Source organism: Leuciscus leuciscus (genome assembly GCF_965113295.1).
Source record: "Leuciscus leuciscus genome assembly, chromosome: 1".
NCBI classification, from domain to species: domain Eukaryota; kingdom Metazoa; phylum Chordata; class Actinopteri; order Cypriniformes; family Leuciscidae; genus Leuciscus; species Leuciscus leuciscus.
The window spans coordinates 79,433,047-79,446,595 of NC_138725.1; the positions used below are offsets into that span (position 1 = coordinate 79,433,047).

Consider the following 13,549-nt stretch of genomic DNA (forward strand, 5'->3'; position numbering starts at 1 on the left):
CCTTCCTCTTGGAGTCAGCAACTGTCTATGGTGGAGTACGCCCACAACACGTTGCCAGTGTCATCCATGGGCCTATCACCGTTTGAGTGTAGTGTAGGGTACCAGCCACCAATTTTTCCTAGTTTGGAATCCGAAGTCGCGGTCCCCTCCGCCCACGCCTTCGTCCAGAGGTGTCACCGCACTTGGACTAGAGCCCGTGAGACTTTACTCCAAGTGGGGGCGCGCACCAAGGCCAAAGCCGATCGCCACCGGCGTAGGCCTCCCGTATACGTCGTCGGTTCCAAAGTGTGGCTTTCTACCAAGGACATTCCTCTCCGCTCCGTTTCTAATAAGCTTGCACCTAAATTCATTGGCCTGTTTTCTGTCACTAAAATCATTAGTCCGGTGACAGTCCGCCTTAATCTTCCTCCAGTGTACAGGAGGATTCATCCCGTCGCATTAATCCGCCAGTCCCGGTTCCTCCCCCGCCGCGACTCGTAGACGGGGAACCTACTTATTCGGTCAATCGTGTTCTGGGCTCGAGACGGAGGGGACGCGGATTTCAGTACTTGGTGGACTGGGAAGTTTACATTCCGGAGGAGAGAAGTTGGGTACCAGCTAGAGACATCCTGGATCACTCCCTTATCGATGATTACAATCGGCAGGTAAGGGAGTCTGGGAACGCCAGGAGGTGTTCCTAGGGAGGGGGGTACTGTCACGGTTCATAAATCCTATGTCTCCTTGTCTCGTGTTCTGTTGTTGTGTGTGCGTGTGTACTAATTAGGTGGGCGTGCTGGCTCATTAGCGCTCATCAGCAATCCAGCTCATCACTCCCGTCACCAGCTGCAGCTCATCCCATTACCCTATATATGCTCACCACTTTCTCATCTCCTTTGTCAGATCGTTGTTTGTGGTGTCCCGGTAGTGTTCCAGTCTGCGTCTCGAGTCTTGTGCCTTCCTTGTTCCTGTTCGTGTTCCTGTGGATTTATTCTGGATTATTCTCATCACTGGACTCATCTCACCGCACTGCTGCACTCCCTTTCACCGGGTTCATCTGGCCATCGTGGTCCCTGCGCCGCTAGCCTGTCTGTTCTGGACTTTGACCTTACTTCATATATATATATACAATAAAGAGCCTTTTTACTTGCATCTTGCTTCCTCTTCTCATTCGTTACACTTGTATCATAAAAGTCCAGATTACTGGCACTGCATGAAAAGTGGGATTTTCGACAGTTACCGGCGCTGTAGATTGTCGTGGAACTTCAGGTTTACGACTGCAAACGGCAATTTACAGGCAACACTGCAAACTGTCGGAAATTGTCGGAAATTGACGTGGGACTTGCTTGCCCCGTGACCCCCCTCCCTCTAATGCTTTAACATGTAAATGAGACTGCTGTGAGCTTTACAAATGCAAATGAGGGTAGCAGGGGGAGTTTTATCCCAGGTGACTCAAAGGTATTAACTTAATTCTAAAAAAAATACAATATTTATTTATAACGCAAAATTAAAAACAGCCAAGGCTGACCAAAGTGCTGTACAGGGCAATAGATAAAATGCAGGGCAGAAACAGGACAATAAAAAAAAAAAAAAATAGTTGTGTCAAGGGGTATTAAAAGTTTTCAAGGATGTTTTGAAGATGGAAATTGAGGGAGCAAGTCTGATATAGAGGGGTAGACTGTTCCAAAGTTTTGGGCCTGCAGTCGCAAAAGTGCAGTCGCCTCGTTTTTTAAGTCTGGATCTGGGCACGATGAGAAGACAGTGATCACTGGATCTCAAAGTACGAGATGGAGTGTACGGGCAGAGGAGTTTGGTCAGATATTGGGGGGCCGGTTTGTTAAGAGCTTTATACACAAATAGTAAAATTTTAAAATCAATCCTGAATGTGACAGGTAGCCAGTGGAGTTTGAATAAAATAGGGGTGATCGACTCATATTTGCGTGTCCCGGTGAGAAGTCTAGCCGCTGCGTTTTGAACTAGCTGTAGACGAGAGAGAGAGGCCTGAGATAGCCCAAAATAAAGTGAGTTACAATAGTCTAAGGCCATCCTTAAAAATATTCTTGTTTGCCGTAACCCGGCCGACCCTGTCAATTTAGTAGCCTACCGACCCAATTATTTATTTTTTCCCCCTTTTAGTCCGACCGACTTGCCGGCTGAAACTTGTGTTAAGACCGACCGCTTTTTTGTAACTCTTCAAACAACTAATATAAATGCAATAAAATAATATTAGTTATTAAGTATTGTGAATATAAATTCCGTAGGCCTGCATACAAACATAAGCTATAGCAGTGTGATTTTTATTTCAAAATAAGAGATTTTTGTTTAACGGTAACACCAGTGACACAACTCCAGGGGACCACTACTTTCATTATAAATTTTATAATATGTATTCTGCATTTTTTTTATATATATCATTTACATAATATTTTTGATAGTTATGTATACATGATTGTATTTTAAATGGTGTAAAAATCTGTTATTGACCTCAAAATAAAGCATTTTCCCTCTGTACATGACTGTGGGGACGAGCACTTCTGTGGTGCTTGAAATTCTATATAATTCATAAAAATCAAATATTGCCACATTGATGGCTCAAGAGGGTGTAATTGTTCAAATAACATATTGTTTTATTTTAAAATGTAAAGAAATTGTAACCCTAAAGTGTTTTTTAAGTGTAATATTTCTGTAAAGGCTAGGGACAGAAAAATGGACATTTTCATAGAATGACCCTCTTACATTTTAGCTTAAATTGATATATTTAATGAAAGTAGCTAGATTAGTTACTATGTGTCATTAGCAATAGCCAATGTTATGTAAAAAAGACACAAAACCATTTATTTCAACAATTAATTTCAATCAGGCTTTGCCACAAAGGTAAAATGTGCATTCCATGCAAACAGCATCACAATCTCTTAGAGCCCAACCACTGTGCATAATACAACACGAACAGAAGATTGTATTTGACTCATGCTGCATACACATACGCAATGACAAGAATTATGCCTACTGTACATATAGAGTTACAACTACGATTAGAGTTGTTTACATAAAATGTACCTCGTTTCTATTTTGCATTAAAAATGTTTGTGGCCCCTTTAAGAAATCCCTCTCTTCTCGCGATACTATTCACTTGTGCTGGACGCGTGCGCGCGACCAGAGAACGGCAGCCATTTTTCATTGTTCAGGAGAGCTCCATGACGGTGCGTGCATCGATCGGATTCTGTGTTATACGTTCTTCTTTCTTGGTAAATATTACTCCAATATCTTTAATATGCACAAATAAGTTGTGAAGCGAAGTTAAAAGAACATTTGATGTGTACATTTTTGTTTATAGATTCATTTGGAGCGCATGTGTGACGAGGGAACCTCGTGGTGATCGGACGGTAAAGGATTGGGTATGTACGTTTTATGGTTTATGGGGGAAATTACTGATGGCATGTTTATTTGATAAATCTGTTAATGAGTTGAATCTATATTCTGTGATTATACAGTATAACTTTATGGTTAAATGCATATTTCTGGTTCCGCATGGCATGATTAAACGTGGGTTGTGGCTTTGTTAAAGTGCTTTTATTTCTCTTGTAACTTAGGCCTAAGTTACCTCAGCCACTGCAGTATTCCAGTTTGTGTTATCGTATTTAATTGTAGCCTAACATATTTTGGTTTGGAGAAATCAATTTAAATCTGACCAGTTGCAGTGTATTACACTGCATTTCAGTTTGAATTGAGTTAAGTATTCTGTGGATTTGGGCATTGATCCACTGGTTAAGCTTTTTGTGACATTTGATTGCCATCTTCAAATTTACTGTAAACTGTTTCTACAATTTCTTTCTTTTTTTTTTTTTTTTTAACTAGTGAAATCTATTTTTTTTCATGTGAAATCTCTTCAAACAAGGCAAACTTTTTTCTTAATCAGACTTTTATCTGTTTAATTGCACATGCTTCCATTGACCGCTGTCACTTATTTTAAACAGCAGTCAGAATAAAACCCCAATTTCAAAAAGCATAGTTTGCTTCCGGTGTGTATTTCTGCAATTTCACCCGGTTGCATTTTTTCTCCTTTGTTTAATTTTACTGTGACTTATGTTGTTCTTATTAATTTTACTGTGACTTATGTTGTTCTTATTAATATCACTCTCAATTAATTGTTTTCCAGCTGCCTTAAAGACATATTACACGACAATGCGCAGGAGCTTCAGGTACAAACAACCAGATCTTGCATTGCAGGCGGAAGCTGTGGTGAATTCAGCTCGGAGTCGAGCGAGAAGAAAGACGGTAAGATTTATTAGATTAGATTCGTTTTTGGTCAATGTGACTATTTTTCAGGTGCATTAATAGATGTGTGTTGTCCATACGCAGTGCATTGCGCAGTATTGATTGTCTTTATTGGTTTTAACAGCTGCTAAAAGCGAGACAGAGTGTGCTAGCTGAGGATGAGGTGGGCCTTCGGAAGTGTGCTACCATAGACCTGATGTCTGATGAGGAAGACGGCATCGTTGGCGGGGTGTCTGGATGGATTGTGCGACCTCCGTCCTGTCGCAGCCAGGAGCTCACCGAGCTCTGTACCACGCTGCAGTCGAGATTAGAGGCGACTCCAAAGTACAGGGCAACGCACCACAGACGTCTGCAAAATGGACCGAATTCAGACAGAATGCCGCTAGTTACCTGCAGCTGTCTTTTGTCAGGCCTTGTGAAATGTAAGAATATTCTGTTTTTCATGATTTCATCATAAAGCAAGAGGTCATGGGATTGATGGCTATTATTTGTTTAATAATTGTAAATAATCCTGTAATTTACAGGAAGCCGTATGCCATCTTCACAACTCTGAGACAAATTGTGGGCGCTACGAACTGGATCAAGGTAAAAAAAAAAAAAAAAAAGAACCTTACATTCTTTTATTTTTTTACTTTCATAAAAACTTACAAACATTTTAAAGGTAAGATTCAAAGAATATGCTTTCATTCTCTTGTATAAGAAAATAGATCCGTTATAGTTTACAATCTTAATCATACATTTTGTTTCCATAGAGTAACCTCGCCTCATAACGAGGGCGTAACCTCACATTTACTCAGAGCTATGTCTGCAAGTCCAGATTTTCATGACGCTGATCATGACGACATTGTAAGTAACTTTTACTATTTTCTCCTTGTTTCATTTTACTGTGACTTGAGTTGTTTTTATTCATATCACTCTCATTTAATTGTTTTCCAGCTGCCTGTAAGACGTACTACGAGACAGTACGCAGGAGCTTCAGGTACAAACAACCAGATCTGGCATTGCAGGCCGAAGCTGTGAAGAGTTCAGCTCGGAGTCGAGCGAGAAGAAAGAGGGTAAGATTTTTAGTCAATGTGAATATTTTTCACGTGCATTAATAGATGTTTTGTGTCCATTCACAGTGCATCACAGTACTGATTGTCTGTATTGGTTGTTTTTACAGCTGCTAGAAGCGAGACGGTGTGCTAGGTGAGGATGACGTGGGCATTTGGAAGTGCGCCACCATAGATCTGATGTCCGATGAAGTTCAACCACCAGCCAGGAGCTCACAGAGCTCTGTGCTACGCTGCAGTCGAGATTAGAGGCGACTCCTAAATACAGGGCAACGCACCACAGACGTTTTCAAAGTGGATCGAATTCAGAGAGAACGCCGCTAGTCACCTACAGCTCCGAAGATGAAAACAGACACTGAGCTTCCAATTTGTTGTGTGTGCAGATGATCTATGCTTTGTACATAGGTGTATATTGTTTTGTGTTTGTGCTAATAAAGCTCTTTCTTTGAATAAACAGCATGTCCCTGGCAAATTTTCCTTTCCTTTATAAATGCATGTGCTTGATGGTAATAATAGTGTAGTCCATAGGTTAACAATGACATGAATATACCACAGAATAGCATATTATGAATATAAAAAAATAATTTATATATTATTATTTATATGAATATTATAATTTTTTGAATTTTTAATGAGCGAGGGTGACCAATAGTAACAGATCTGCCAACCAATCACGAGTGATTTTTCTTGTTTAAACCACGTGGGTTCAACCAATAGTGAGTGAGGAAATTCAAGCCTTTCTCTGGCGGGAGCTGCTATTCATATGGTAATTAGAGCCATTCACACCTCCGGCGCGAGCGCTCTGCATACGTCATGGTTCGTTTCCGACAATATTCGGCACAGACGAACGCGACGTTCACAGAATGTAAATTGTCGTTAACTGCCGAAAATTAAGGAGATTTACGGCCGTTTACGGGGTCGGAAATCCCAATTTTCATGCAGTGTGGTACTCTAACGCCGCAGTAAGTTATTAGTTTATCAAATTTGGTATTTCTATCCGTATTTATGAAGCATAAAAAACTACTCACCTGTCTTTGCTGTAGTGACAGAAGATGGGTTTCCGTTTTCGGTCCGTCTTCGCCTTCGCCACCACAACAGCTGTTACGGGCAGCGGTGTTATTTTTTTGCCTCTTGGTTTATGCCACTGTTGTGGCAGGCTTGTGGAGGACTGGGCTGACACACTGTTAATATTTTGGGCTTTACATAGGTCCAGGGTATAGATAAGACCAACGACATGGGCGCAGAAACCTGTGGAGCTAACTACACGTTGTGTCGTTACAGCACACTACTAATGTTACGGTTAGCTAACACTTTGCTAGAATGACTTACTGAATGTGACGTTATAAATGTATACTGCTTTTGCTTTTTTATTATTTTAATAGTGAATAGATAGTTATATACCCAGCTTTACAGGAACAGTGTTGTTCTTTAATGTTATTATCCTCAGTCTCAATCGCCAGGTGATGCGGTGGTTCACTTTTTCCCTGTGACCTGTAGGCTATAGCTTTAATATTTATTTTGTTTTCATTTCGAGTCACGTTCACGTCCTGAATATATCCCTCGAAAGCATATTGTAGACCTTTCTGTCTGAAATCGAGTAATTTTTCCAGAAATTATTTACAATTTCCACAGGGAGTGTACAAATTGACAGCGGGAGCGCCATGGCTGGAACCGGTAGCTTGTCGAGCATAGCGACAGTAACTAAGGGACTTTGCGAAGGGTGAATTGCTGCCACTATAGGTCTCCCAGGGGGAATGTCTTTATATCTTTTGTGGATTTTTGGAAGCATATATAGAACAGGTGTAATAGGATGTTCAACACGCATAAAATCGACTTCAGCTTTCGTCAAGAGACCCAACCTCTTAAAGATGGTTTAATGAGCCATGAACCGATGTTTTGGAATCGGGAGACAGGATTGCCTTTTAACTTCTCATAGAACTTTGTATTAGAGAGTTGTCTCTGAATCTCAGATTCATTATCCCGGGGGGTTATACTTTTATGAGTATAAAGCCGTGGTGTGTTCAATTCTTAATTGTCTGACGAAGAGCCTATGCGCTCGAAACGTTACCACCTGTGTGTGAGTCTATCATTACATTTTCACATTTTTTTCAGCCATGGTGTGCCAACTTTTTTTCCTTTTTTAATTTAAATATACTAAAAATGCATTGTCATTACAATATTCCAAATGTCATACCAATAAAGCAACTTTAGTTTGAACTTGTGAGAGAGCAAGATGCTCCACCCTCCTTCTTGCTCTCAGTCTGTCTCAAGTTTGAGTTCACATTTGAATTAACGTTACATACTGTATGGGACAAAATTATTCATATTTAGCTAAAATAGGCTATAAATTAGTCAGTCAATAAGGTCCAAGTAAATAGGTGGGAGAGAAAATGTCCTACCTCAAAAACTTAAAGCACTGCTTTTGTAATTTGTATCTTTCTTCTATTGTATTTGTCCTATTGTTAGTAATAGTCTCCAATTGAGTTTAATTTGCTCTTATTTCCAATAACTAAAACATTATCTATATTCATTACTAGGTGATTAGTTAAAACATTTAATTGTGTGTGTGTGTGAGTGAGAGAGAGAGAGATGATAGAAATACTGTTATAATAGGAGGAGGCAGTAATAATGAAGAGGAAAATGTACATGTTGTTGTAATTGTTTGTTTTTTTTGCAGTGAATGAGGTGAAAACAAGAATAGCATCGCTAAGAACCCAATATGGCAAACTTATAAAGCCTAAACCCAGTGGCAGTGGACAGAAACCCCTTACCTCCAAGCAAAACTGGATCCTCAGACATCTGGACTTTTTAAAGGCCCATGTGACACACAGACACAATGTCTGCAAACCTAAGTTGTCTTGTCTTGTATCTACTACGCTGCATCCCTTGTCTTAAATTGCACTCTGCACTGTCATCCTCTGATTTTGTATTGCATTCAAAGGTAGTATATATTCTTAGACTGAGGGCACTTATTACATTGTAACTTGATTTGTTATCCTTCATTCTGTTAAGTTCACTGTAAGTTTATTTAGACAAATGCGTCAGCTAAATGAATAAATGTAATTGTTAAAGTTAATTATCTACACAAAATTGACAAAGTCTTCACTTCTAACCTTTTGTCTTAACTAGGGCTGGGCGGTATGACGGTATATATCGTTACCGCGGTAGAAAAAAATGCCAACCGTAACAGATTTTTTCATTCCGTGTATACCGCGACATGTAAAAAAGTGGGCGTGGTTAACTCACATGAAGCGTGCGAGAGACTGAGACACTGAGATTTGTCAAAGAAACATGGAGAAAGCAGATCAAGAGGATCCACAAAGGAATTACGTTTTTTAAAGGGTTGTTGTTAACGTGATATTTTCGGGGGAAAGGCGCAGCAGTAAACTAGAGCAGTGCGGCACCCGTAGGCTACAGTTTAGAGGAGGCTACGGTTGCCGTGGTAATGAACAACCTGCTTGTTAAAGCATGTATAATCCTGTATCTGAGGCAAAATTACTAAATATGCAGCGCGAGTTATATATTTCTAACTCCAAACAATTGGCCACTGAACCAGCTGATAAAATCTTGCTTTGATTCAATGCGTGATTACAACTTGTCACTCAAATTAACCGATCGCATTTTAGTGATGCAAAAGTCTTTTGACGCATTTTAGTGATGCAGTGCGCGTCCACACGCACTGTCGCTGCTGTTCGGTTTTCATACTGCTGTTCTCCTAGTCACTTATGAACTTGATGAACTTGACACTTCTGAACCGCTCTTGATTAAAGCTCTAGGTGACGGGTTGCCAGATATCACACAAAGAGTGAAACAAGCCCCTTAAAAACGCAGTGTAATAAGCAGACATGGCAAAAATGTACCGGGAAAACATTTAAACATAACTAGTATCTACTAATAGCCTACCAAATTAAAAGGAAGTAACTAATTTATTATGAATAGAATAGTTCAATATAAAATATTCAGATATTATAAACTGATTGGTAAAGAAAAGTAATAACATGAGATTGAAAGATTATTCAGCAACACTATTTAAAGTTGAATTGCACCTATGAGTTGTATTTAATATCAATACGTTGGGGGAAGTTCATCTAAAAGTTTATGGGAGTGTTTTGTTTACTATATTTAGCTATTAAAAGTAGTTTACCAAAGAAATAATTTTCCAAATAAAAGAAAAAGAAAATTCAAACAAAGTGAAGTACTTTTCATTTCTTGGGTTTATTTATTATACAAAGCCCTTTTTGTCGATTTTTCGAGAATAGCTACAGATATAAATAACTATATCATGAAATATATCGTTACCGTGAAATAAAATTAGTCATACCGTGAAACAGAATTTTGGTCATACCGCCCACCCCTAGTCTTAACCTGTGCTGTTTATAGCTTGACTCTGACTCAGAGGACGTTGGACCAACAGAGGACAGCCAAGTAGAAGATCACATGCTTGACGTGTGCACCATTGATAATGGCCTATGGTCTGAAATGTCGTCTTCTGCTTCTTGCAGCCCAGCATTGGAAGGGGAAACCTCAGAGTCTGTGCGTGGTGACACTGCTAAAAGGCCTCGGTTGGGCAGAACTAAGGCAAAACAATCGGACAGTAATATTGAGATGGCAAAACTTACATTGTTAAAACAGATGCATTCAACACTGTCTGCGACAAATAATGACTGTCTGGAGATGTTTGGCCAGCAAGTAGCAAACGAGCTTAGAAATGTTAAAGATAAGGCACTACAGCTAAGACTTAGGAGAAATATCATGAATATGTTGTATGATGCTCAAGAGGCAGAGCAAGCAACCAGTACCAACCACCATTTGTGCGGGCACCTTCATCTCAGACAAGGCCTTTCACATCTGTGCCAGTGCAATATCAGGTATACCAGGCCCAGCAGAGCCCTCAAAGTGAACTGGACCACCAGGCCCAGTCATATAGTCTGCCTCCACCACTCTCTTTTGTAAAGATGCTCGACGTCAGTTAGGGGTGTGCGATATGACGATTTTTGATCGTGGACGATTAAAATGTCCCCACGATCTGCTTTTGAAGAAATATCATAGTATCGCGCATTCTATCAGTCCTCTGTCCCAACATACTGAACAACGCGACGTATATTCAGATCAAATGTTAACGCAGCGGAACGGGACACTGCAGTTCACAAAAGTTCATAATTTGCATGTGCTTTAATGCCTTGTCGGTTAAACATTTAATTCGCGTGCTGATGCGCTGTTCTAACGTGTGTGTTTCTCAGCGCGTACATGTGAAGCTCACATGCACTAAAAGCCTGTCTACCAGCGCCTGAATACTGGACGAAGTTATCTGTCGAGTCTTATTGCGCTAATACTGTCAAATACACACAAGGTTTACAAAAACAAAGTCGGTCATGTCTAAAGTGAAAGCAAAATTGAGAAAATTGAGAGAAAATCTGCGTGTATATTAGACGCGTCGCTAGACATCCCAACCTGCACAAAGTCATTTCCGGGAGTCAAGAAATCTCCAACGGGGGGGGGGGGGGGGGGGGGGGATTCTGATGAATTCGGTTCGAGAGTAGAGATAAAATCCCGAGGCACACACGCAGACTAGCACACACACGCAAGGTCTCTCGCTCCCTCTCTCTGCCGTGCGCGCACTACGCTTGCGCGCTCTTGCTTCCGGGAGATTTGAACTGATTTGCTGATTTGCTGATTAACTGATCAGGGAGCCGCTATCAATATGCGGGAGACTCCCGGAACTTCCGGGAGACTTGGGATGTCTGTGTCGCGCGCAGCTCTTAAAGAGACAGTAGTAGTATTAAACACGCTGCCGTTTGTCCTTAAAGGGATAGTTCACCCCAAAATAAAAATTATCTCATTATTTACGCACTATAATGTTGTTCCAAGCCTGTATTAATTTCCTTCTAATATTTTTCTAATATTAATATTTTGAAGAATGTGGCTATCCAAACAGTAGCTGGTCCCCATTGACTTCCTGTCACGATCCACACACAAGAAAGAGAGGTTAGATCCAATAATGCAGTATTAATATTTATTTGGGGAATTCCATAGGCATAATCCAGTCCAGGCAATAGTCGATATCATAAATCCATCCGAAACAAGAACATAAACAGGAAACACGAGAAACAGAAGTGGCATGATAAATACAAGGACTCTGTGACACATACTAAAACAGACAGGGTTATATACACAGGGAAATGACAATGCCAGAGCCATAGAGAGAAAGAGTTGCGACAGTCTTTGATGTCGCCGCTATGGCTGTCACGTGGTTCATGTAAGCCCCAATAGTTCCAAAACATACGCTGGCTGTCATGTTCTTCTATGGGACAGACAGCAGCGATTGCATTATTGAACGGTAAATATAAAATAAAACACACACCCAAGTACTTTTTCAGCTGTTATAGCATTATTGCATTTTGTTAATGTCAGTTTTGCATTTGGAGATACGTTTTAGGCTATATTTTTGGAGGGAAAAGCTTATAGTGTTCATGTTCGCATGGGTAGTAGCACTGGCTTTAGCGGCTCTAACTTAACTTTTCCATATCATTCATCTGATGATGGACGTCTCATGATATTTATTTTAGCACAACTGGGCTGTATTAGGCTATTGATTCCCGTGATTTTGCTTATAAATTTTGATTCAGCCATTAGCCTACCTTCGTGATCACGCAAAGAGGTCTGCCGTGGCGGTCCGTTCAGAATTCGCTTAGAAGCTAGCTCACTTCATCTGATGAAAGTGGCCACCCCCCAGGACCACAACGTGAAACATAATCATGTTAAGACTAAGAATATTATTTTAAGATTAAGCCATACACATTATCAAAACTATAACAGATTAAAAACGAATTTAAGCATGGCTGATACAAATGAAGGTTTTCAAATAAAATATTTTTTATTAAACAATGACAGACAACAAAAATGTGTGCTTGTGTGTGTGAACTGGTGATGGCCATAACAATCCTAAAGGTCCAGCATTGTTCTCACAAGCCGCTTCACACAAGACAATAATAACATAATGAAAAGTTAGTATATCCCAAAAAATTAAATTAAATAAAAGTTGCTATAAAGGTGGTAGCGATTCATTACCGAACTCTTAGCTGACGAAGTCGCGCTAGCTAACTAACGTTAGCTAGCAGGCAGTGCTTGAAAATTGGTTGAAACAACCAACATAAAATATAAATAATTACGCTGTGCATGTACAAATGAAGACCAGTATAAGCATCGCAAAGGGCCTCTGATACAATATAGACAGTTGACAATTCAAAAGAGGTCGATATTTCGGCAACTTAACTCTGGAACAACTCGACGCGCAGCAATGTAAGTGAATGGTGTCCAACGCCCAAATGACAGTGTTTGGAACTATTCCGATCTTCATATCCCGGAAGTAGGCAGTTAAAAGCGCCGCCATTATTTACAACGGAGGTCTATGGGAGTGTCGCAACTCTCTCTCTCTATGGCACTGGACAATGCTAATGGGGAACAGGCTGAGTGCAATGATCAATGATAAGGGACAGCTGAGTGCAATGAAAAGACAAGGATCATGGGGGATGTAGTTCAAGAATGTGACAGACACCGTGGGGAAGGAGGACATCTAGTGGTGACCCAGGGAACACAAACCAGACACTGTGACACTTCCACAGGAGAAAAATATACTATGGAAGAAATAACTTTTATTTTCAACAGAAGAAAGAAAATTATTCGAGTTTAAAACAACTTGAGAGAGTAAATTATGACAATTTGAATTTTTAGGAGAACTATCCCTTTAATGTTAATAAAACAACAAAATGCAAAGAGAGAATCACTCACTGCTCTTGACTGATAACTTTAATAGTAGCTTTAATAAATATAAATTTATAATTTATACAGTGAAGTCTATGTTTTGTTTTATTTTCATATTTGTTCATTTAATTACTTTCTTCAATGCTACTGTTAAATACACCTGTAGCTGAAAACAAAGCACTGTTTATTTAATTTGTATATTAAGTTGTTTATGTGTAATGTGTATCTTTGATCTTAATATTTAATAACAAAGAAAATGACAAATATTTTTTTTATCTTCGCCCGTCTGCCATTCTTTTATTTTATTTTATATTTTGTTACCTAAGGCTTTGTTTTTAAAATATGGACATTAGTTTGGCTGTAATGCTCAGTCACAAAATAGTAAAACCAACATAAAAGAGAATCGTGATAAAATCGTGAATCGTGATTTTCCTGAAAAAAATCGTGATATGATATTTTTGCCATATCGCCCACCCCTAACGTCA

The 13,549-nt window shown here is 39.7% G+C and overlaps 1 protein-coding gene and 1 long non-coding RNA gene across 4 annotated transcripts in view; one reads left to right on the plus strand and one right to left on the minus strand.

Moving 5' to 3' along the window:
- The window catches only part of LOC309511319 (zinc finger protein 862-like), a 210,061-nt gene that overhangs the window by 147,832 nt on the left and 48,680 nt on the right, over positions 1 to 13,549 (minus strand). The gene's annotated exons all lie outside the window — the stretch shown is intronic.
- On the plus strand, positions 2,483 to 5,757 carry LOC309482087. Of its 3 annotated transcripts, XR_014200185.1 has the most exons (8): positions 2,486 to 3,221; positions 3,311 to 3,371; positions 4,133 to 4,251; positions 4,376 to 4,673; positions 4,776 to 4,836; positions 5,004 to 5,097; positions 5,188 to 5,306; positions 5,414 to 5,757. It is a non-coding gene; the product is annotated as an uncharacterized lncRNA (long non-coding RNA). The 3 variants fall into 3 exon arrangements; XR_014200184.1 differs by having other exon boundaries at positions 2,483 to 3,221; positions 4,376 to 4,836; XR_014200186.1 differs by lacking the exons at positions 2,486 to 3,221; positions 3,311 to 3,371; positions 4,133 to 4,251; positions 4,376 to 4,673; positions 4,776 to 4,836 and adding an exon at positions 4,894 to 4,912.